At 42.9% G+C, this 25,958-nt stretch overlaps 1 long non-coding RNA gene across 1 annotated transcript; it reads left to right on the top strand.

Moving 5' to 3' along the window:
* The first annotated feature begins 7,701 nt into the window (after positions 1–7,701).
* LOC137358968 (uncharacterized) lies at positions 7,702–23,708 on the top strand. The gene is made up of 3 exons (XR_010971379.1): positions 7,702–7,779; positions 13,764–13,918; positions 23,625–23,708. It is a non-coding gene; the product is annotated as an uncharacterized lncRNA (long non-coding RNA).
* The last annotated feature ends 2,250 nt before the right edge of the window (positions 23,709–25,958 follow it).

The following is a 25,958-nucleotide window of genomic DNA, read 5'->3' as shown; positions in this document are numbered from 1 at the left end:
TCCCTCTGACCCTCTGTACTTCCTAGGGTTCTACCATCCATTGTATATTCCCTTGCCTTGTTAGTCCTCCCAAAATGCATCACCTCACACTTTGCAGGATTAAATTCCATCTGCTACTGCTCCGCCCATCTTCCTAGCCCATCTATATCATCCTGTAATCTAAGGTTTTCCTCCTCACTATTTACGACATCACCAATTTTCGTGTCATCTGCGAACTTACTGATCATACCTCCTATATTCACGACTAAATCATTAATATACACTACAAACAGCAAGGGTCCCAGCACTGATCCCTCGGTGCACCACTGGTCACAGGCTTCCACTCGCAAAAACAACCCTCGACCATCACCCTCTGCCTCCTGCCACTAAGCCAATTTTGGAACCAATTTGCCAAATTTCCCTGGATCCCATGGGCTCTTACCTTCTTAACCAATCTCCCATGCAGGACCTTATCAAAAGCCTTACTGAAGTCCATGTAGACTACATCAACTGCTTTACCCTCATCTACACATCTAATCGCCTCCTTGAAAAATTCAATCAAGTTTGTTTGACATGATCTCCCCCTGACAAAGCTATGCTGACTATCCCTGATTAATCCCTGCCTCTCCAAGTGGAGATTAATCCTGTCCGTCAGATTTTTTTCCAATAGTTTCCCAACCACTGATGTTAGACTCACTGGCCTGTAAATTACCTGGCTACCCTTCTTGAATAATGGTACCACACTCGCTGTCCTCCAGTCCTGTGGCACCTCTCCTGTGACCAGAGAGGATTTGAAAATTTGTGTCAGAGCCCCTGCTATCTCCCTCCTTGCCTCACATAACAGTCTGGGATACATCTCATCTGGGCCTGTGGATTTATCCACTTTTAAGCCCACTAAAACAGCTAATACTTCCTCCCTTTCAATGCTAATTTGTTCACGTATATTATAATCCCCCTCCCTGATCTCGACACCTACATCGTTCTTCTCCATAGTGAACACAGATGAAAAGTAATCATTTAAAATCTCACCTGTGTCCTCCGGCTCCATACGCAGATTGCCACTTTGGTCCCTAATGGACCCTACTCTTTCCCTGTTTATCCTCTTGCCCTTAATATACTTATAAAACACCTTGGGATTTTCCTTTATCTTGCCCGCCAGTGTTTTTTGATGCCCCCTCTTCGCTCTTCTAATTACTTTTTAAGTACCCCCCTACACTTTCTATACTCCTCTAGGGCCACCGCTGTTTTCAGCCCTCTGAATCTGCCATAAGCCTCCTTCTTTTTTCTTATCCAATCCTTTATTTCCCTTGACATCCAGAGTTCTCTGGACTTATTGGTTCTACCCTTCACCTTTACGGGAACATGTTGGCCCTGAACTCTCACTATTTCCTTTTTGAAGGACTCCCACTGATCTGATGTCGACTTTCCTACAAGTAGCTGCTCCCAGTCCACTTTGGGCAGATCCTGTTTTATTATATTGAAATCAGCCTTCCCCCAATTCAGTACTTTTATATCCAGTCCCTCTTTGTCCTTTTCCGTAACTACCTTAAATCTTAGAGAAATGTGAGTTGATACATGAAGGGATAGGGAGAGGCAATACATACTAAATGGTACAGTTCTAAAGAGTGTGCAGGGACAGGGGGACCTTGGGGTTCATGTGCATGGATTTTTGAAGGTAGCAGGAGGATATATTGAGAGAGTGGTTAGCAAAGCATATGGGATCTTGGGCTTCATAAATAGAGGTATTGAGTAAAAAAAACTGGGAAGTTATGCTGAACCTTGATAAAGCTTTGGTTAGGCTACAACTAGAGTATTGTGTCCCGTTCTGGTCACCACACATTAGGAAGGATGTGAGGGTCCTTGACAGGGTGCAGAGGAGATTTACCAGAATAGTTCCAGGGATGAGGGATTTTAGTTACAAGGTGAGGTTGGAGAAGCTGTGGTTGCTCTCCTTGGAGCAAAGGAGATTGAGGAGAGATTTTATAGAGTTTTATAAGATTATGGCAGGTTTGGATAGGGTAGACAAAGAAAGGCTGTTCCCATTAGTTGATGGTACGATAACTAGGGGACACTGATTTAAGGTTTTGAGCAAGAGATGCAAAGGCGATGTGAGCAAGAACTTTTTTATGCAGCGAGTGATAATGAATGGGAACTGGCTGCATATGCTGGGGGTGGAAGCAGAGATGATGAAAGATTTCAAAAGGAAAGTGAATGGGCACTTGAGGGAAATAAACTTTCAGGGCTACAGGGATAGAGCGAGGAATGGGACTGATTGGATTGCTCCACAGAGAGCTGACATGGACTTGAAGGGCCAAATGGCCTCCTTCTGTGTCATTATGACGCAATGACGCTATATTCAGTTCATGGTCCGCTCTGGATGTGGAGGAATTGTGGATCCAATGGGTGTTTCTTGACAGCCAATGAAAAGCATAAAGTCTAAAGATTGCCTTGACCATTTTAACATGGGAAAACTGTTGATAGACAAGCAAACTTGTAGCCATCTGAAATCCATGGTACTGGTTTGGACAATCACTATAACCAATCAGTACTTTCTGTGCTGAAGAGATATTTAACAGTAATGTGTTTATTATCCAGTGTGACAATATTGAATATTTGGAATTTTAGACTTCAACAAGAATATTTACTTTTTCACACAAAGGATCTTAAAAATGGCCTGAAAAGTGTTATGAGAGTGCTTTTTTTTGGTAAAATATGTTTTAAGAATTTATAGTTGAATTATTGACATTGATTCATATGGAATCTTGAAGAGATGCTGAACTTTGTGTTTTTAAAAGAAGTCACCAGAAGGTTCCTGGATTTGGCTCATAAACAAGTCTTACTTGCCTGTGGATAATCACCGAGCAGGAGCTGTTTTTGACTTGGGGAGATGTTTACAAAGAAGTGACAGATCAAGATTTATAGAGGACAGGAGGCTTGTCTTCTGTAATTCTTTAGTTTCAATTTCAATTGTTACAACAGACAGTTGTTTTTGCCTGCCAAAGAAGACCCAGCTCATCTCTCTCCCTAGAAAAAAACCCTACATACAGTTGCCTATTTCCAACTGTATTTGAAGAAACCCTGCGTATCTAATGTGTGGAAACTGAAACTCTTGTTGCCACATTTCTGCTGTAAGACCTATCTGAAGCCTCTGTAGCTGCATTTCTTGGAAAGCCTACCCAAACTGATCTTCAACATCACCTGGAAAGAACTGTTCTAGGAAGATCCCAGTAACAGCCATCTATATTCATTTGGGACGCCAAACCAAGTCAAAGGACATCTTTCCATACCTTCATTTTTTTTCTTCAAATATGAGTAAGTATTTAGCCTAAGTGGTTTGTTTACTTTTTTTTTAACTGCAATAAATAAAATTCCCTTTTATCTGTTCCGGTTAACCGGTGTATGTATGTGTGTGTGTGTGTGTGTGTGTGTGTGTGTGAGGGGCTAAGATAAATAAGGGACTTTAATATTTCAATCTGTGTGTGTGTGTTTTACTTCATTATTAGTTATGACTTGTTTTATAATAAACCAATAATTGTGCGGTTTATTGAAGAAATACAGTTGGTGTTTTATTCTGGGAAAAGTAGAGTATATGATTTACTATCAGTAAGTGGAAAAGTTTAAATATATGTTGTGACCTGTGGAGAAGTGGGACTAGAATAAACAGTGCACTCCTCCTGCCCCGGTCGTAACACATAATTGGGGGCTCGTCCGTGATAAACCCAACGTTGACGACGTACGTTTGTAAGTGAGGTAACAAGAATTGAGAAAGGAAAAATAGAAAGAACACGGTTTGTTGTGTAATAGAGTAATGTCTACACCACAGGAATGTCTTGAACAGTTGCTGCAACTTTTCTGGGGATGGAGGATGCATCTCTGTGTGCTTTGCGGTACTTAACCAAGGTTAAGCTAATAGCATTGGCAGCAAAATTGGGGTCTGGCGTCCGGCGCCACCGTACAGGCGCCGGCGCCATTTTTAAAGCGCTTCAAGCCCTTGCAGGTAATTTTAATTTTTAAAGTATACATTTACATTTAAAAATTTAATAAAAGATTGAAGCCTCTCTCGTACCCCCGCAATGACCAACCACTTCATTTATTGCCTTCTCCCCCTAAAAACTTTTCTTCCCATCCCAAAGTTTCCCCCCCAGACTTTATTACCTTTGCCTTTCAACTCCTTCCCACCATCCCCTCAGCCAATAGTAAGAGTTTCCCCTGCTCCCCCGACCCTGAAAACTTCACTCCTTCCCCCTCCCCACCAGTGTTCTGCCTTGGATCTCCAAATGGAGATCCGAAGGTTCGGGATATCTGGCAACTGGCCGAAATATCAGCGTGGGACGGCCGTTGTGGAAAGATGAGTAATTATTCAGTGATTAGCAATTATTTAAATATTTAGATTAAAGTTCCATCACCGAGCAGTAGGGGGGCCCCCATGAGGCCTTGCCGCCACCGGTAAAATGGGGAGGGGCCTTCCCAGCGTTGAGGCCTGTGGCGGGCTTCTCCTGGGAGTATTTCCCGGGCCCTCCCTCCACAACCCCCGATGTCGGGAGGCTGGTAAAATCCAGCCCATGATGTAGATGTAGGGGAATCCTTTCCTATAAAACAGCATCCTTACCGCTTAAGTTCAGAGAAACAGGCCCAGATAAAAGCAGAAATCCAATACATGCCAGAAAAGCACATCATAGAACCCAGCCAAAGCAGCTGGAGTTCCCCAGTAGTATTAATGCCTAAGCCTGACAGTTCAACTAGACTTTGCATAGACTACAGAAAAGTTAATGCAGTAACAAAGGCAGACTCCTACCCAATCCCTTGCTTGGAAGACTGTATTGACAGAGTGGGCAGTGCCATGTTTCTTACAAAAATAGATTTGTTAAAGGGATACTGGCAAGTTCCTTTATCACCTGAACTAAATAAATATTGGCTTTTGTCACACCGGACAGTCTTTTCCAGTGCTGAGCAATACCATTCGGGCTAAAAAATGCCCCAGCAACCTTTCAGAGACTAATGAACCAAGTGGTAGCCAGTGTTCCTAACTGTGTAGTTTACCTTGATGATGTACTGGTATACAGTGACACTTGGAAGGACCACTTGAAACAACTAGAAGCTCTGTTTAGAAAATTACAATTGGCTGATTTAGTAATAAACCTTGCCAAAAGTGAATTCGCAAAAGCAAGAGTGACCTACCTCGGGCATACAGTAGGGCAAGGACAAGTGTTGCCAAGAACAGCGAAAGTACAACTATTGGTGGAGTTCCCTATCCCTGAGACTAAAAGAGAAATCCTGACATTTTTGGGGATGTGTGGTTTCTACTGAAAATTTGTACCAAATTTTAGCACTATAGCTGCTCCAAATACATTTGTTACAGAAAAAGAAAACCAAGGTAGGTTGGTCAGGGGAGTGCCAAGCATCTTTTGAGAGCTGAAAGCCATTTTGATCAATGAACCAGTGTTGGCCGCTCCAAATTTAACTAAGCCCCTCAAGGTAGCAATTGATGCTAGTGGCCTGGGGGTCGGTGCAGTCCTGTTACAAGACGATGAATCGGACATAGAAAGGCCATTAGGATACTTTTCAAAAAAAATAAATTGACACCAAAAAAGATATTCAACTGTGGAAAAAGAAACACTCGGTCTATTATTGGCTCTTAAACATTTTGAAGTAACTGTCTGCCATGACTACAGAGAGACACTGGTATATACTGATCACAACCCGCTAGCCTTTGTGGAAAAACTTAAAAACCAGAATGCCAGACTATTCCAATGGAGTTTACTATTACAGCCCTATCACTTAAAGATTATCCACATTGTGGGCAAAAATAATGTTATTGCAGATGCTTTATTGAGAATATAACTTTATTTGAGTTATATAAGTGAAAAGATGGGACAAAGCAAAATTATATTAACTACAGGTGAAGAGTGAATGGGGATGAGTGTGATTTGTGTTTTAAAATGTTTTAATCTTTTTTTTTACACTTTGTAATGAAACGCATTTAAAAATGGCAATTCAGTTCTCCAAAGGTGGAGATATTATGAGAGTGCTTCTATTTGTTTTTGAAAAATATGTTTTAAGGACTTGTAGTTGAATTATTGACATTGATTCATCTGGAATCTTGAAGAGATGCTGAACTTTATTTTTTTTAAAAGAAGTCTCCAGAAGGTTCCTGGATTTGACTCATAAACAAGTCTTACTGGAAGGCACCTGTCTGTGGATAATCACCCAGCAAGAGCTGTTTTGACTTGGGGAAATGTTTACAAAGAAGTGACAGGTCAAGATTTATAGAGGTCAGGAGGCATGACTTCTGTAATTCTTTAGTTTCAATTTCAATTGTTACAACAGACAGTTGTTTTTTGCCTGCCAAAGAAGACCCAGCTCATCTCTCTGGAAAAGAAACCCTGCATTTCCAGTGTGTCAGTTGCCTATTTCCATCTGTATTTGAAGAAACCCTGCATATCTAATGTGTGTGAACTGAAACCCTTGTTGCCACATTTCTGCTGTAAGACCTATCTGAAGCCTCTTTAGCTGCATTTCCTGGAAAGCCTACCCAAACTGATCTTCAACATCGCCTGGAAAGAACTGTTCCAGGAAGATCCCAGTGACAGCCATCTATACGCATTTGGATCGCCAAACCAAAACAAAGGACATCTTTCCAAACCTTCATTTTTTTTTCTTCAAGTATGAGCAAGTATTCAGCCTATGTGGATTGTTTTCTATTTTTTTTAACAGCTATAAATAAAAATCCCTTTTATTTTTACATATTAACCAGTGTGTGTGTGTGATGGGGGTGGGGGGTGCTAAGATAAATAAGGGGCTTTAATATTTCAACCTGTGTCTGTATTATTTCCTTATTGGATTAGACTTGTTTTATAATTAACTGATAATTTTGTGGTTTATTGAAGAAACCTTGTTGGTGTGTTTTATTCTGGGAAAAATAGACAATATTATTGACCATATCCATAAGTGGGGAAATTTAAATATAAGTTGTGATCTGTGGAGAAGTGGGACTAGAATAAACAGTGCACTCCTCCGGCCTCGGTCGTAACAAAAGTAATTATATTTGGAAACAAAATAATAAAAGACAAATTGGATTAGTTTTATATTCAGTGCAGATTCTATTCTCCTCCTTCCATGAGCACTTTGCTCTGGTGGCAATTCCACCACTGCTGCTCACTCCCTGGTCTTGGCTCAGATATGAGGCTGGACACTGGATCTGATCCCAACTGAGAAGGATTTCCAAGCCGGGGGCAGGAGTTCTGGTCGGGGAACCCAGGTGATGTAGAGAACAATGATACTCAGAAACTGATCCTCTTCATTTTCTTGCTACCTGTGAGGATAAGGTTAAAGACTGTCGGAAGGACAGTCAGAATGCTGACCATGGCACCTTGGAGCAGGAGGCTGTCCAAAGGAGGGAAGAGGGAAAGTGTAACGTGGTAGTTGTAGGGGATTCAATAATTAGGGGGATGGATAGAATCCTTTATAAGCAGGACTGAGAGTCCCACATGGAATGTGCCCATAATATGTTCAAGTTCAGTGTAATGCTTGAAAGGGAGAAACCTGAAACAGCTACTAAGATCGTAGATTTAAGTAAGGCTGACTTCAATGCAATGAGACAGAGGCTGTCCACAGTAAATTGAGTAAATCTGTTAATGAGGAAAATAGAATAAAATAAGTGGGAGGTGTTCAAAAAAGAAATTTAATGTGATACAGAACCAGTCTATACCCCAAAGGGACAAGAGCCCTACTTGCCAAACAACAGCCATGGATGAGACAAGAGCCCTACTTGCCAAACAACAGCCATGGATGACTAAAAAGGTAAAAGACAACATAAAACTAAAAGAAAAAACATACAAAAAAGCAAAGATCCTGGCACAAGGAAAAGATACAAAGAGTAGCAAAGGGTGACTTAACCAATAGTAAGAGCTACAAAAAGGAGTATGAAAAGAAACTTGCAAGGGATATCAGAGTCAACACAAAGGACTTTATGATGACACAAGGAAAAAGAGGGTGGTCAGGAACAATGTGGTCCCTTTGAAAACTGATGACGGTGATATTGCCAATGAAAATAAAGAAATGGCGGACATACTGAATAATTACTTTGCATCAGTATTTACAGTTGAGGAAGAGGTCAGCATGCCAGAATTCCCAAGGAAACTAATATTGAATCAGGTACAGGGACTCACCAAAATTACCGTAAGCAAGATAACAGTAAAAAAGAAAATAATGGCAATAAAGAGTGACAAATTGCCAGGACCAGATGGTTTCCAACCCAGGGTTTTAAAGGAAGTGGGTGAGAACGTTGCAGATACCCTAACTATAATCTTCCAAATTTTTTTCAATTCGAGAACTGTTCTTATAGATTGGAAAATTGTGCATATCACTTTGCTATTCAAGAAAGGTAAGAGGGGGATAACAGGGAATTATAAACCAGTTAGCCTAACGTCTGTTGTCGGGAAATTACTAGAGTCTATAATTAAGGATAGTGTGACTGGACACCTTGAACAGTTTCAGCTGATCAGAGAGAGTCTGCATGGGATTTGTAAAGGGTAGGCCATACTGATGAATCTGATTGAATTTTTTGAAGAGGTGACTAAAGTAGTTGACAGGGGAATGTCGATGGATGTTATTTATACGGACTTCTTTCAGGCACCTAATAAAGTCCCTCATAAGAGACTGTTAACTCATGAATTGAAGGCATATTATTGACCGGGTTAGAATATTGGCTGATTGGCAGGAGACAGAGAGTCGGGATAGTGAGCAGGTATTCTAAGTGGCAGAAGATGACTAGTTCTGGGTAGATAGGGAGAAATCAGTTCCTCCAGTGGGGGAGTCCAGAACAAGAGGGCATAACCTTAAAATTAGAGCTAGGCTGTTCAGGGGTGATGTCAGGAAGTATTTCTTCACACAAAGGATAGTGGAAATCTGGAACTCTCTCGCCCAAAAAGCTGTGGATGCTGGGGATCAATTTCAACTTTTGAGGCTGAGATCATACAAACGTACAAATTAGGAGCAGAAGTAGGCCATTCGGCCTCTTGAGCTTGCACCGCCATTCATTAAGATCATGGCTGATCTGTTTGTATCTTGAATTCCACACTCCCATCGACCCCTGATAACCTTTGATTCCCTTGTCCAACAAGAATTTATCTAACCCAGCCTTAAAAATATTCAATGACCCCGTCTCCACCATCTTCTGAGGCAGAGAGTTCCAAAGTGGCACAATTCTCTGAGAGAAAACATTTCTCCTCATCTCTGTCCTAAAAGGGTGACCCCTAATTTTAAAACAGTGCCCTGTAGCTCTGGACTCACCCACAAGAGGAAACATCTTTTCCACATCCATCTTATCAAGACCGTTCAGGATCTTATAAACTTCAAACAAGTCTCCCCTCACTCTTCTAAACTCCAGTGAAAACAAGCTCAGTCTGTCCAAACTTTCCTCTAAGACAACCTGCTCATTTCAGGTATCAATCTAGTAAACCTCCTCTGAGCCACCTCCAAGGCATTTCCATCCTTCCTGAAATAAGGAGACCAAAACTGCACACAGGATTCGAAATGTGGTCATAGAGTTATAGAGTCGTACAGCATAGAAACAGGCCATTCGGCCCACTGCGTCCATGCCGACCATAATGCCTATCTATACTAAACCCACCTGCCTGCATTAATTCCATATCCCTCTATGCCTTGCTCATTCAAGTACCTGTCAGATGCCTCTTAAATGTTGCTACTGTTCCTGCCTCCACCACCTCCTCTGGCAGCTCATTCCAGATACCCACAATTACCCCTTTGATCCCCTTTAAACCTCCTCCCTCTCACCTTAAATCTATGCCCTCTAGTTTTAGTCACCCCTACCATGGGAAACAGACTCTGGCTATCTATGCCTCTCATAATTTTATATATCTCGATCATGTCCCCTCTCAGCCTCCTTCGTTCCAGGGAAAACAGACCTAGCCTATCCAATCTCTCTTTATAACTCAAGCCCTCCAAACCAGGCAACATTCTTGTGAATCTTTTCTGCACCCTCTCTAACTTAATCACATCTTTCCTGTAGTGCGGCGACCAGAACTGCACACTGTACTCCAAATGTGGCCTAACCAACGTTATGTACAACTGTAACATGACGTCCCAACTCTTGTACTCAGTGCGCAGCTACAACCTCCTTAATAATCAATTCTAAAAGCCTCCCCATGACAGACATCAAGCTAACTGGCCTATACTTACCTGTTTTCTGCCTCCCCCCCGTCTTGAATAAAGGGGTTATATTTGCTACTTTCCAGTCTGATGGAACTTTTCCAGAATCTGGCGAATTTTGAAAAATTCACACCAACGCATCTACTAACTCATTAGCCACCTCTTTTAAGACCTTAGGATGAAGCCCATCAGGACCCAGGAACTTGTCAGCCTGCAGCTCCATCAGTTTGGTCAGTACCACTTCCCTGGCGATTGTAATTTTACCAAGTTTCTCTCTTCCTTCCACCTCCTGATTTACAGCTATTGCCAGATTATTTTTTGTATCCTCTATAGTGAACACAGAAGCAAAATATTTGTTCATTGCATCCATCCACCATTTCTTTATTATCTATTCGCCCCCCATTCTCACTCTCTAGAGGACCAACACTCACTTTACTAACTTTTTTTAGAAACCCTTGCTATCTGTTTTTACATTTCTAGCTAGCTTCCTCTCATACACTAATTTCTTTTTCCTGATAAACCTTTTAGTCATTCTCTGCTGTTCTTTATAATCTAACCAATCATCTGAACTGCCACTCATCTTTGCGCAATTTATATGCCTTTTCCTTAAGTTTGATGCTTTCCTTTACTTCTTTAGTTAACCATGGCTGGTGGGCCCTCCCATAAGAATTTTTCTTTATAGTAGGAATATACTTATTCTGAGTGTTATGACATATCCCCTTAAATGTCTGCCACTGCTTCTCTATTGATCTATCTCCTAGCCTAGTAACCCAGTTCGCTTCAGCTAGCTCAGCTTTCATGCCCACATAGTTGCCCTTATTCAAGTTTAAAATACTAGTCTTAGACTCACTCTTCTCTCTTTCAAACTAGATGTACAATTCAATCATATTGTGGTCGCTGCTACCTAGAGGTGCCTTTACTCTGAGGTCATTAATTAATCCTGTCTCATTACACAAAACCAAGTCTAATATAACCTGCTCACTGGTTGATTCCAGAACGAACTGCTCTAAGAAACTATCTTGAAAGCATTCTATGAACTCCTCATCCAGGCTACTATTGCCAATCTGATTTTTCCAGTTTATATGTAGATTAAAATCAGCCATGATTATTGCCGTCCATTTATCACAAGCACCCAATATTTCTTCTTGTATACTTCATCCTACATTGTGATTGCTGTTCAGGGGCCTGTAGACCACTCCCACTAGTGACTTCTTTCCCCTACTATTCCTCATCTCCACCCAAACCGATTCTACATCCTGATCTCCTGAATAGAGGTAATCTCTAACTATTGCACCAATACCATCCTTGATTAATAGTGCTACCCCTCCACCTTTACCTAGCTTCCTATTCTTCTTGAATGTCATACACCCCATAATATTCAGGACTCAATCCTTGTCATTCTGCAGCTACGTCTCCGTACTGGCCTTCAGATCATATTTATTTACTTCAATGTGCGCTATCAGTTCGTCTATTTTGTTATGAATGCTACATGCATTCAGATGCAGAGCTTTTAGCTTTGTCTTTTTGTTATCATTGTAACATCTGGTCTCAACTGTTGGTGTGTTCTTAGGTTTTTTTCTCTGTCCCTTCCTGCCACTCTCTGACCTTCAGTTCCCATATTACTATTCTGCTCTCCTGCCTTAATTCTACCACTTGATTTGCTACATTTACCCAGGCTTGATCCCTAACCCCGCCACCCCCCCCCACCCCCCCCCCCCCCCCCCAACTGCTTGTTTAGTTTAAAGCCCTCTCTACTTCCCTAGTTATATGGTTTGCTACAACATTGGTCCCAGCACAGTTTAGGTGCAGACCATCCCAACGGTACAGCCCCCAATTTCCCCAGTGCTGCTGCTAGCGCCCCATGAACTGAAACCCAATTCTCCCACACCAGTCTTTGAGCCACGTATTCATTTCACTAATCTTATGTGCCCTCTGCTGATTAGCACGTGGCTCAGGTAATACAGAAATTATTACCCTTGAGGTTCTGCTCTTCAATTTGGTGCCTAGCTCCTCATACTGTCTAAACAGAATCTCTTTCCTAGTCCTACCCATGTTGTTGGTATCTACATGGACCACGACAACTGGATCCTTCCCCTCCCAGTCCAAGTTCCTGTCTAGCTCTGAGCAGATGTCGTGAACCCTGGCACCGGCCAGGCAACACAGCCTTCTGGACTCATGCTCTCGGCTACACAGAGAAGTGTCAATCCCCCTCACTATACTATCCCCTACTACCACTACATTCATTTTTTCTCCCTCCATTTAAATGGCTTTCTCTACCACAGTGCCATGGCCAGTCTGCTCATCCACCTTGCAGTCCTCCCTTTCATCTACACAGGTTGACAGCACCTCAAACCTGTTTGAGAATTGCAAAGTCTGAAGCTCCTCCACTACTGTCTGCTTGGTCCCATTACCTGCCTCACTCACAGTCATATCCTCCTGCAGCCCAAAACAGATGACCCTGTTCTAAGAGCTGTGACTGCCTTCCGGAATAAAGTGTCGAGGTATCTCTCCCCCTCCCTTATGTTGCGCAGTGTTTGCAGTTTGGCTTCCAGGTCAATAATCCTGATCCAGAATTCCTCTAGCTGCTTACACTTTCTGCAGACGTGCTTGTCCTGGATTCCCTTGGCATCCAAAAGCTCCCACATACCACAGCTGCAACATAACACCTGTCCTGTCATTGTTACTTATGCTATTAGTTAATTTACTTTAATTACTGTCTTAATTAACTTAGAATAATTCCTATGTATAGTAGAATTTACTGTGCTTATTAAATGCTAGTACCACCTACAACTAAAGTTATACCTTTCTTAATTACAAAGATATGTGTTTTAGGTATTTATTTGAATTATTTTATCTTTTCTGTCTTTATTTTATATTTTATTTATTTTATTTTAAAGTGTTAGACCTTTTTATAGATTTACCCTAATTCTGGTGTCCTAAACTAGCTATTAACACAATGTCCTTTACACGATGCACTTACCGGCCAATCAATTTACTAGTTTCGGGTGATGTCAGTAGATTTTTATTAGGTATCGATATTGAGATATATGGAACAGAAGTGGGAAAATAGAGTTAAAATACTAATTAGTAATGATCTAAATGAATGGCAGAGCAGGCTTGAGGGGTTAAATGGTTTCCTCCTGTTCCCGTGTTCCTGGGGCAGTTTTGTGCTTTGGGCCACTGAGGAAAGGGACCCTCATTTTGTAGGAGAGACTAAAACTAGGGGGCAAAGTTTAAAAATAAGGCGTCTCCCATTGAAGACAGAGATGAGGAGAAATTTTTTCTCTGAGGGTCAATAGTCTGTGGAACTTCCTTACCCAGACAGCCGTAGAGGCAGGGTCATTGAATGTTTTTTAAAGCAGAGGTAGACAGATTCTTGACAAACAAGGGAGTCAAAGGGTTTTGAGGCTAGGCAGGTAAGTGGAGTTGAGTCCACAAACAAATCAGCTATGATCTTAGAGAAAGGCGGAGCAGGCTCGAAGGGCCAAATAGCTTACTCCTGATCCTAGTTTGTATGTTCATATGTCAGTTTGAGCAGGCATCAGGCCAAGCGGCAAAAGTGAAAGGGGTTTCTCACCCATGGTTTGATTGTTTTTTTTCTGTCTGAATTATAGTCAAGGTTACAATGCGTGGCGTGACTGCCTGAAGCCTTCGCAGATATTAGCAAAACTGTGTAAAGATTTACAATTATCGGAGCCTGAATACAGGATTGAGGAAGTGAAAGTCAACAGTAAAATATTCAAGATGCCCAATGACCCACATCTAATGGGTAAGAATTGTTCCTGTTTTGATTTGTTTTTTAAATTTCCCTGAATTTTAAGCTGATTTGCATGTGAATGCATTCAATGAACATGAGAAAATTGTGAGGGAAAGAATGGGAGGTGGGGCATTAGGTAGGGGTCATCTACAAGCCTTGCAATAGCAGTGCAATTGTGGGGAGTGTCATCAGGGAAGCATGCAGTAAAAACATTGTGGGGGAATTTATCGACTGGGAGAAGGAGAACAACTCAATTGGAAAACTGAATTTCCAGAATGTATTTGGCAGAAATATTTTAGAAGAATATATTTTAGAGTCAGGAACGCAGAGGAGATTTACCAGAATGGTTCTGGGGATGAGGGATTTTAGCTACAAAGTTAATTTGGTTGTTCTCCTTGGAGCAAAGGAAATTGAGAGGAGATTTGATAGAGGTGTACAAGATAATAACAGGCTTAGGTAAGGTAGACAAAGTAAAGCTGTTCCCATTAGCTGAATGCACAAAGACTATGGGATACAGATTTACAGTTTTGGGCAAGAGATACGGGGGTGGGGGGGGGCGGATATAAGAGATACAAGCACGCCAAGTGATCAGAGGCCAGAAGTAAAGGAGTGGGAGCAGAGCGAGGATTCGGAGCCAAATCAAACACAGAAAAAAAAAATCGACAATGACTTCAGATTGACATCACAATCAACAGAGAGCGCGGGGAATCAGAAAGCTGGCCAGGGTGCGTGCACCCGTAAACTTTTAATTTAATCTAAACTAATCAGCTAGAAAATAAGACTTGTTGGACTCATTAGAATAAAAACTAAAGCAAATTTGATAATTGTGCTCAATTAATCAATCAGATTTAAGGGATTAAGTTAAAAAAAAAATAATAGGATAGGAACACTGAAGAAGTCAGAATTTTTCAGTAAATTATAATCTAAATGTTTTAGATAATAAGGCTTAAGTAAAACATTTTAGTTAACCTCGCTATAAAATAAAGTGCAGTCAACACAGGGAAAGCAACTGATTGGTGAGTAGGTGGTGAGACTTTTTTGATTTAAGTAGTAAGTTTACTAGTCTAATAAATAGAGGCTTGGCAGGGCAGCTCAGATCCGTGGAGTGCGCATCCTGTTCCATGAGGGTACTCCAGGACACTTCTCATGTCCTGGACAAACACATGTGCAGGAAGTGTTGTCAGCTGCAGCAGCTCGAACTCCCAATTTCAGAGCTTGAGCAGCAACTAGCATCGCTGTAGCGCATCCACAAGGCTGAGAGTTTTGTGGATAGAATGTTTATAGATGTGGTCACCCCACAGATTAAGGGTATACAGGCAGAGAGGGAATGGGTGACCACTTGACAGTCAAGAAGGACCAGGCAGTAGTGCTGGAGTCCCCTGAGTGCACCTCACTCACCAACCAATATTCAGTTCTGAATACTGGTGAAAGTGATGGTTCCTATCAGGGTGTGCAGCCAGAGTCTAGACCAAGGCACCACAGCTGGGTCAACTGTACAGGGGGTAGGAGGAAGATTGGAAAAGCAATAGTGATAGGGGATTCAATAGTTAGGGGAACAGACAGGCATTTCTGTGGCCACAGATGTGAATCCAGGGTGGTGTGTTGCCTCCCCAATGCCAGGGTAAGAATGTCAATGAGTGTCTGCAGAGCACTCTGAGGGGGCAGGGTGAACAGCCAGTGGCTGCAGAGCACTCTGAGGGGGCAGGGTGAACAGCCAGTGGCTGCAGAGCACTCTGAGGGGGCAGGGTGAACAGCCAGTGGCTGCAGAGCACTCTGAGGGGGCAGGGTGAACAGCCAGTGGTCATGGTTCATATCAGTACCAACGACATAGGCAGAAAGAGGGATGGGTCCTGAAGGCAGAGTTTAGTGAGCTAAGAAAGAAACTAGCAAACAGAACCTCAAAGGTAGTAATCTCCGGATTATTCCCAGTCACAAGCACAAGTGAGTACAGAAATAGGAGGATGCGTGGCTGGAGAGATGGTTCAGGAGGGAGGACTTTAGATTCCTGGGACATTGGGATCAGATCTGGGGAGCTGGGACCTGTACAGGCCGGATGTGTTGCACCTGAACAGAATTGGGACCAATATCCTTCTGTGTGATTTGCTGTGCTATTAGGGAGGGTTTGAACTAACTTGGCAGGGCCTTGGGAACCAGTAGGTAATAATAGAGAGGAAAACCAAGGTGCACTGAGAACTGGAAGAAACGGAGAGCACTAGAGTAGGAAATAGTAAGGTATTAAGTGGGGTCAGAGTAAGAGGAAATGTAATAAGGTCTAAATTAAGTTTACTGTGCATGTACAGGAATGCATGGACTGTGGTAAATAAGGTTGCTGCAAGCATGTAGAAATACGATGTCATAGCGACAACAGAGACCTGACGTTTAAAAGGGCAGGACTGGGTACTAAATATTCCTGAATACAAGGTGTTCAGGAAAGATAGGGATGGAAGGAAATGATGAGGGGTAGTGGTATTGATAAAGGAGAACATTACAGCCATGGAGAGAGAGGATATCCTAGAGGGGTCAAGGACAGAATCTATTTGGTTAGAGCTAAGAAACAATAGAGGTACCATAGCATTGCCGGGTGTGTTCTATAGGCCACCAACTAGCGGGAAAGATATAGATGCTGAAAGCAAAGACAAATACACATTTCGCCTGATCAGCGAACTCCTCTACACTGATGATGCTGCGTCAGTCACTGACATGGAAACTCAGCTACAAAGGCTCATGGACTGTCTCTCCCTTGCCTATAACTTGTTCACCTTGACTGTAAGCGTCAAGAAAACATGGTACAAGGTGTTGCATCTCCGCCCCTGATCACACTAAATGACATCTCACTGGAAGTGGTTAGCACATTCTGCTACCTTGGATCCACAGGGACAGACAATCTGTCCCTTGATGGAGAGCTCGATACACACATAGGGAAAGCAGCTACCCCCTTTGGCTGACTTGCGAAATGCGCATGGACCAAGCTCATGGCTTATGAGGCCTGTGTGCTCAACACCTTGCTGCATGGCTGTGAAACATGGGCGCCTTACAGCTACCAGGAAAAGAAGCTCAACAATTTCCATCTTTGCTGTCTGCGGCAGCAGGATATATGGGGGGAAAAAAAAAGCAGGATATATGGGTATATCCTGGCAGGTCAAAAATCACAAATGTGGCAGTGCTGTCAAAGGCAGAACTCCTAAGTGTGTTGGCACTAAATAAACAGACGCCGCTTTATGGATCGGACAAGTCCACAGGATGGAAGGAGGTCACATACTAAGGACCTTCTGTATGGTGAGGTAGCCGGGGCCAGACGACCAGTGGGGCACCCAAAGCTCCACTTCAAGGATGCTTGCAAGTATGACATAAAAACCCTAAATGTCGACTATCTCACTTGGGACTCACTAGCTGGCAAAAGAGGGAAATGGTGACACATCCTATGGACTGGTGTGCAGTACCATGATAACCCTTTGCTACAGCAGCTTGGCAACAGACGTCAATGCCAAAAACACAACTCACAGCGTCACTTGGCAGCTTCACATGCAGCACCTGTGGCAGAAACTGCCTGTTAAGGACTGGCCTTCACAGCCGTCAACAAAGGTGCACCAAGAGAAGACATCCCACTTAAATAGATTGTTTGCTGCGTGTCCATCATCTTTCGTAGATGGAAGGATGCCAACCAACTAGTGGGAAAGTTATAGATGAACAAATTTGCAAGGAAATTACAGGGAGGTGCAAAAATTATAAAGTAGTTATAATGGGGGACTTGAATTATGCTAATATATACTGGGATAGTAAGTGCGTAAAGGGCCGAGAGGGGTAAGAATATCTAGAGTGTGTTCAGGAGAATTTTCTACATCAGGATGTTTCCAGTCCAAGGAACATGGAAGCATTGCAAGATCTAGTTTTGGAAAATGAGGTAGGTCATGGGAATCAAATGCCAGAAGGGGAACATTTAGGGGACAGTGACTATAGCATCTTGAGGTTTAAGTTAACTCTGGAAAAGGACAAGGAACAATCCAGGGTTAAGGAAAATCCCAAAGCCTTTTGTTAAGGAAAATCCCAAAGCCTTTTATTCATATATAAGGAGCAAGAGGGTAACTAGAGAAAGGATTGGCCCACTCAAGGACAAAGGAGGAAAGTTATGCGTGGAGTCAGAGAAAATGGGTGAGATTCTAAACGAGTACTTTGCATCGGTATTCACCGAGGAGAGGGACATGACAGATGTTGAGGTTAGGGACAGATGTTTGATTACTCTAGGTCAAGTCGGCATAAGGAGGGAGGAAGTGTTGGGTATTCTAAAAGGCATTAAGGTGGACAAGTCCCCAGGTCCGGATGGGATCTATCCCAGGTTACTGAGGGAAGCGAGAGAGGAAATAGTTGGGGCCTTAACAGATATCTTTGCAGCATCCTTAAGCACGGGTGAGGTCCCAGAGGACTGGAGAATTGCTAATGTTGTCCCCTTGTTTAAGAAGGGTAGCAGGGCAAATCCAGGTAATTATAGACCGGTGAGCCTGATGTCAGTGGTAGGGAAGCTGCTGGAGAAGATACTGAGGGATAGGATCTATTCCCATTTGGAAGAAAATGGGCTTATCAGTGATAGGCAACATGGTTTTGTGCAGGGAAGGTCATTTCTTACCAACTTAATAGAATTCTTTGAGGAAGTGACAAAGTTGATTGATGAGGGAAGGGCTGTAGATGTCATATACATGGACTTCAGTAAGGCGTTTGATGAGGTTCCCCATGGTAGGCTGATGGAGAAAGTGAAGTCGCATGGGGTCCAGGGTGTACTAGCTAGATGGATAAAGAACTGGCTGGGCAACAGGAGACAGAGAGTAGCAGTAGAAGGGAGTTTCTCAAAATGGAGACGTGTGACCAGTGGTGTTCCACAGGGATCCGTGCTGGGACCACTGTTGTTTGTGATATACATAAATGATTTGGAGGAAAGTATAGGTGGTCTGATTAGCAAGTTTGCAGACGACACTAAGATTGGTGGAGTAGCAGATAGTGAAGGGGACTGTCAGAGAATACAGCAGAATATAGATAGACTGGAGAGTTGGGCAGAGAAATGGCAGATGGAGTTCTATCAGGGTAAATGCGAGGTGATGCATTTTGGAAGATCCAATTCAAGAGTGAACTATACAGTAAATGGAAAAGTCCTGGGGAAAATTGATGTACAGAGAGATTTGGGTGTTCAGGTCCATTGTTCCCTGAAGGTGGCAACGCAGGTCAATAGAGTGGTCAAGAAGGCATACGGCATGCTTTCCTTCATCGGACGGGGTATTGAGTACAAGAGTTGGCAGGTCATGTTACAGTTGTATAAGACTTTGGTTCGGCCACCTTTGGAATACTGCATGCAGTTCTGGTCGCCACATTACCAAAAGGATGTAGATGCTTTGGAGAGGGTGCAGAGGAGGTTCACCAGGATGTTGCCTGGTATGGAGGACGCTAGCTATGAAGAGAGGTTGAGCAGATTAGGATTATTTTCATTAGAAAGACGGAGGTTGAGGGGGGACCTGATTGAGGTGTACAAAATCATGAGAGGTATAGACAGGGTGGATAGCAAGAAGCTTTTTCCCAGAGTGGGGGATTCAATTACAAGGGGTCACGAGTTCAAAGTGAGAGGGGTAAAGTTTAGGGGGGATATGCGTGGAAAGTTCTTTACGCAGGGGTGGTGGGTGCCTGGAACGCGTTGCCAGCGGAGGTGGTAGAAACGGGCACGATAGCGTCTTTTAAGATGTATCTAGACAGATACATGAATGGGCAGGAAGCAAAGAGATACAGACCCTTAGAAAATAGGCGACATGTTTAGATAGAGGATCTGGATCGGCACAGGCTTGGAGGGCCGAAGGGCCTGTTCCTGTGCTGTAATTATCTTTGTTCTTTGTAAAGATAATTAATTGGGGGACAGACAACTTCAATTGAGTGAGAACAACTGAGTTGAGAGTGGTGCAGTGGTTAGCACCGCAGCCTCACAGCTCCAGCAACCCGGGTTCAGTTCTGGGTACTGCCTGTGCGGAGTTTGCAAGTTCTCCCTGTGAGCGTGTGCGGTTTCCTCCCACAGCCAAAGACTTGCAGGTTGATAGGTAAATTGGCCATTGTAAATTGCCCCTGGTGTAGGTAGGTGGTAGGGAATATGGGATTAATGTAGGATTAGTATAAATGGGTGGTTGTTGGTCAGCACAGACTCAGTGGGCCAAAGGGCCTGTTTCAGTGCTGTATCTCTAAATAAAATAAAAATATGGTCCAAGTAAATTGGAATCAAAGACTAGCAGATAAAACTTTAACTGAACAATGGGCTGCCTTTAAAGATGAGATGGTTTGGGTGCAGTCAAGGTACATTCTCACGAGGTGGAAAGGTAGGGAAAACAGATCTAGAGCTCCATGGATGAGGAAGGAGATTGAGACTAAGTTGAAGCAGAAAAAGGATGCATGTGACAGATGTCAGGTGGATAATACAATTGAGAACCAGCCTGAATATAGATCAGAGGGGAAGTGAGAAAACAAGAGAAGCAAAGAGAGTATGAGAAGAGACTGGCAGCTAACATAAAAGGGAATCTAAAAGTCTTCTATAGGCATATAAATAGTAAAGGATGGTAAAAGGAGGAGTGAAACCAATTAGGGGCCTAAAAGGGGATTTACACATGGAGACAGGGGGCATGGCTGAGGTTCAAAATGAGTAATTTGCATCTGTCTCTACCAAGGAAGAAGATGCTGCCCAAGTCATAGTGAAAGATGGGGTAATTGAGACATTGGATGGACTACATCAAGATCGGCGCAGGCTTGGAGGGCCGAATGGCCTGTTCCTGTGCTGTACTGTTTTTTGTTCTTTGTACAAGTTGACAAAGAGGAGGTATTAGGGTAGGCTGGCTGTACTTAAAGTTGATAATTCGCCAAGACCAGATGAGATGCATCCAAGGACACTGAGGGAAATAAGGGTGGAAATTGTGGAGGCACTGTCCATAATCTTCCAATTCCCCCTTAGATTTAGGGGTGGTATCAGAAGACTTGAGAATTGCAAATGTTATACCCTTGTTCAAAAAGTCATGTGAGGACAAACCCAGCAACTACAGACCAATCAGTTTAACCTCGGTGGTGGAAAGACTTTTAAAAATGATAATTCAGACAAAATCAATAGTCACTTGGACAAATGTGGATTAATTAAGGAAAGCCAGAATGGATTTGTTAATGGCAAATTGTGTTTAATTGACTTGCTTGAGTTTTTTGATGAGGGTAATGCTGTTGATGCAGTATACATGGACTTCCAAAAGGGATTTGATAAAGTGCCACACAACAGGCTTGCCAGCAAAGTTACAGCCCTTAGAATAAAAGGGACAGGAGCAGCATGGATACAAAATTGGCCGAGTGACAGGAAACAGAGAGTAGCAGTGAACTAAATAAAAACAAGAAATGCTGGAAATACTCGACAGGTCTGGCAGCATCTGTGCAGAGAGAAGCAGAGTTAACGCTTCAGGTCAGTGACCCTTCATCACTTCTGAAGAAGAGTCACTGACCTGAAACGTTAACTCTGCTTCTCTCTGCACAGATGCTGCCAGACCTGCTGAGTATTTCCAGCATTTCTTGTTTTTATTTCAGATTTCCAGAATCGGCAGTATTTTGCTTTTATTATAGTAGCAGTGAACAGTTGTTTTTCAGACTGGAGGAATATAGTGGGGTTCCCCCAGGGTCGGTGTTAGGACCCCTGCATTTCTTGATATAAGTAATGATCTCAACTTGGATGTACAGGACACAAATTCAAAATTTGTGAATGACACAAAACTTGTAAATATTGTGTACTGTGCGGAGGATAGTGATAAACGTCAAGAGGACATAGGCTGATGGAATGGGCAGACAAATGGAAGATGAAATTTAATGCAGAAAAGTGTGAAGTGATTCATTTGGTAGGAAGAACGAGAAGAGGCAATATAAATTAAAGGGTACAATTCTAAAGGGGGTACAGGAGTAGAGGGACCTGGAAGTATATATACCAAATCATTGAAAGTTGTAGGGCAGGTTGAGAAAGCGGTTAATAAAGCATACAGAATTCTGGGCTTTACAAATAGGGGCATAGATTCCAAGAACAAGGAAGTTATGATAAACCTGTATAAAACACTGGTGTGGCCTCAACTGGAGTATTTTTTTCTTTATTTTTATTCATTCATGGGATGTGGGCATTGCTGGCTAGGACAGCATTTATTGCCCATCCCTACTTGCCCTTGAGAAGGTGGTGGTGAGCTGCCTTCTTGAACCGCTGCAGTCAATGTGGGGTAGGTATATCCACAGTGTTATTAGGAAGGGAGTTCTAGGATTTTGACCCAGCAACAGTGAAGGAATGGTGATATAGTTCCAAGTCAGGATGCTTGGAGGGGAACTTGCAAGTGATAATGTTCCCATGCAACTGCTGCCCTTGTCCTTCTAGTTGGTAGAGGTCATGGGTTTGGAAGGTGCTGTCTAAGGAGCCTTGGTGCGTTGCTGCAGTGCATCTTGTAGATGGTACACACTGCTGCCACTGTGCGTCGGTGGTGGAGGGAGTGAATGTTTGTAAATGGGGTGAAAATCAAGCGGGCTGCTTTGTCCTGAATGGTGTCGAGCTTCTTGAGTGTTGTTGGAGCTGCATCCATCCAGGCAAGTGGAGAGTATTCCATCACACTCCTGATTTGTGCCTTGTAGATGGCGGACAGGCTTTGGGGAGTCAGGAGGTGAGTTACTCACCGCAGGATTCCTAGCCTCTGACCTGTTCTTGTAGCTACGGTATTTATATGGCTACTCCAGTTCAGTTTCTGATCAATGGTAACCCCCAGGATGTTGATATTGTGTCCAATTCTGGACACTGTACTTTAGGAAGGAAGTTAGGGCCTTAGAAAGAGTGCAGAAATGATTCACAGAATGTTTCCAGGGATGAGGAACTTCGCTGATGTGGATAGATTGGAGAAGCTGGGGCTGTTCCCCTTGGAGAAAAGAAGATTAAGAGATTTGATAGCAGTGTTCAAGATGATGAGGGGTCTGGACAGAGTAGGCAGGGAGAATCTGTTCTCATTGGCGGAAGGATCTGGAACCAATTTAAGCTGATTGGCAAAAGAAACAATGGCGACAATAGGAAAATCTGTTTTACCCAGTGAGTGGTTAGGATCTGGAATGCACTGCCTTAAAGTGTGGTGGAGGCAGACCCAACGACGTGTGTCGGATTCAGGTCGGGTTGGGCCCATCTTCCGGGGCCGGCCTTCGGGCTCGGGTCGGGTCAGGCCGAGTCCAGATTGAGTCGGGTCGGGTCGGGCCAGCCACACACAGTAAGTGCTCTGCTGGTAAGTATTAAAAATAAAAAAACTTACCTGAGCTGGGGGTCCGGGACGAAACTGAGTCTGCACAGTGAGTGAGTAATGTCACTATGACATCATCGCGCATGCGCTGCAGCTTCGAGGAGCTTCCCAGTTAGAAGGTAACTAAACGGCTGGTCGGGTCGGGCTTGGGTTGGGCCAAGTAGTGGCGGGGTCGGGTGAGGTCGGGCTTGGGGCACAATTGGAGGGGCTTGGGCCGGGTTGGGCTTGGGTCCGCTATGATTCGGTCGGGTTCTTTTTCCTGACCTAAAGCAGGCCTCTAATGCAGGCCCCCACCTGCCAAGAATGAGGCATATTAATTTTGTCATATGAACATTGATTTTAAACTTGCTGGGAAGAAGAGAAGGCCTGTTACAAGGGCTGCCAGACACTTAGCTAAAATATCATTTGCATACTAACAGGACCATTCCCTGACACATTCAACCCACAATGAATTTTGATCACCAGACATTGAAGATGTAAGGAAGAGCATACCACAGACGGCTAAGGTGATACAATCCACAACAGCCAGGACTGGTTAAACCAGCTGGTCACATGACTAACTGGCTGATCTAGGGTTTTTTGAACTAGCCACAGAGTTTTTGAACTCAGAAAGACTGTTTGCTCCTGGAGTGAGAAGATCTCTCCTGTCTGCTCCCATCTCTTTCTCACAAGCCTCTGGACCCACTGAGGACACATGAACTTCAAAAGAGAAAAGTCTCCTCCATTGAAGAAGATTTAAGAAGAATACTGGGCCTCAACGAAAAGCAAGATCTACCTACAGTCAAAGACTTTACGGTGAGCTCAAAGAATAGTAACCAAAACCATCTTCAGATATTGCCTCAAGCTTTTCCACTTTATTTCTTCTCTTTTCTGTCTCTATCTGCATGTGTGTATCGCATATGCATGCTAGTGTGGGCATGTTGTATATCCGTAGGCGTTAACTGAATTAGAGTTTAAGTTTAATAAAGTTCAACCTTTTTTAAACCTGAGAAAACCTGTTTGTCTAGTTTCTTTGCCTTATAATCAGAAGCTAGTGAACAAGGATTCACTAAGGGGGAGCTAAAAAAAAATGGTGTGTTAAAAATTAAACCCTGTTACGGTAAGACCAGATGAAGGCTGAGATGGAACCCTAGACCCCTTTCTCACCTGGCCATAACAAAAGGGATTGGATAATTATCTGAAGAGAAAACAATTGCAGGGCTACAGGGAAAAGGCACCTGGAGTGAGACTAGTTGAGTTGCTCTTGCAGAGAGCTGGCACAGACACGATGGACCCAATGACCTCCTGTGCTGTAACCATTCTATGTGAGGAGGAACTTTTTTTTTTTACACAGTTTATGGTAATGACCTGGAACACGCTGCCTGTGAGAATGGAGGAAGCAGAGACAATCAACAAATTCAAAAGGAAATTGGATGGACACAAGGGAAATAAAGTTGCAGGGCTATGGGGATAGAGTGAGGGAATGGGACTGATTGGATTGCTCAACAGAGAGCCAACATGGACTCGATAAGCCAAATAGCTTCCTTCTGTGCCATAACGGCTCTAAGCAAACAGGCCATGTTTTCACTCAGGTAGCAAGGTGCTGGAGGACAGTCCTTATACACTGAAAAGCTTTAAATTACAGAGAAAGGCACACGCATTCACACATAGTGCACCTCCAACAAACAATCATACTTTCAGTCTGCTCCTAAAAATATGAGCACAGCTGAGTCCCAGTTAATAACCACCACCTGAATACGATTAAATACCCAATTTATGTACAATTAACAGGCCTGACTGGATTCAGGGATGACTTAACAAACTAGAATATTAGTTAACAATTTGATGATAAGGGAGCCTCTTGCAAACAGTGACCAGAATGTGAACTGAACATTAGGAGGGTAATTTGAACACCATCCCCTCACCGCCACCCTTCCCTGAACCCTACCCCACCCTGGGCAGGTTTGAGGTGGCTGCATGATTCTACTTTTCTGACTTCAATGGAGAGTAGAATGGGGCCAGTGTAGAACAGGAACTTGATTCATTCTATTTGTTTGCTACCCAGTGGGTTTGATTAAAAATTCTCCATTGGTTTGAAAGGGAGAATCACTAACCAGGCCTTTGAACTTAAGTAAGATAAACTTTGAGGGGTTGAGAAATAAATTGACTGAAATAAACTGGACTGAGCTGTTAATGGGTGAATATACAAATAAACACAGAAGTATTTGGTACACAACCAGTATGTTCCCACAAAAAGCAACAGATCCACTTGTGCACTTAAACATCAGGGTCAGCAAATGACGTAAGAGACAGCATCAAGCTAAAAGGAAAGGCTTAAACAAAAGCAAGGATAAGTAGAAATTTGGCTGTTTGGGAGAGTTATAAAAAGCAACAATGGGAGACAAAGAAAGTAATGAGATGAAAAAAAGCAGATGAAAAAAAGACTAACAAAACTTGCAAAGGATACAAAGGTACCAGAAAATTTTGTTATAAATATATTAAGAGAAAAAGAGTGATAAAGGGGCCATTAAAGAAAGCTGAAAGTGAGATCAAAATGTATATTAAGGAAATGGCAGACTGGTTAAATTTGTATTTTGTATCTGTTTTCACAGTGGAGGAAATTGACAGAACACCAGCGGGATAAGGGAACCTAAAATGAAGTCAAGGGGAGGAACTTAGTGGATTGAATAGAAATGAAAAACGTGGCAATGGAGAAAATAGGGGGACTTAAGATAGACAAATCCCCAGGACTTGATAGTGTTCACCTCAAAGTA

This window comes from Heterodontus francisci, unplaced genomic scaffold (assembly GCF_036365525.1).
Source record: "Heterodontus francisci isolate sHetFra1 unplaced genomic scaffold, sHetFra1.hap1 HAP1_SCAFFOLD_2299, whole genome shotgun sequence".
Lineage (NCBI taxonomy): Eukaryota > Metazoa > Chordata > Chondrichthyes > Heterodontiformes > Heterodontidae > Heterodontus > Heterodontus francisci.
This window is presented reverse-complemented; position numbering and strand designations above follow the sequence as displayed.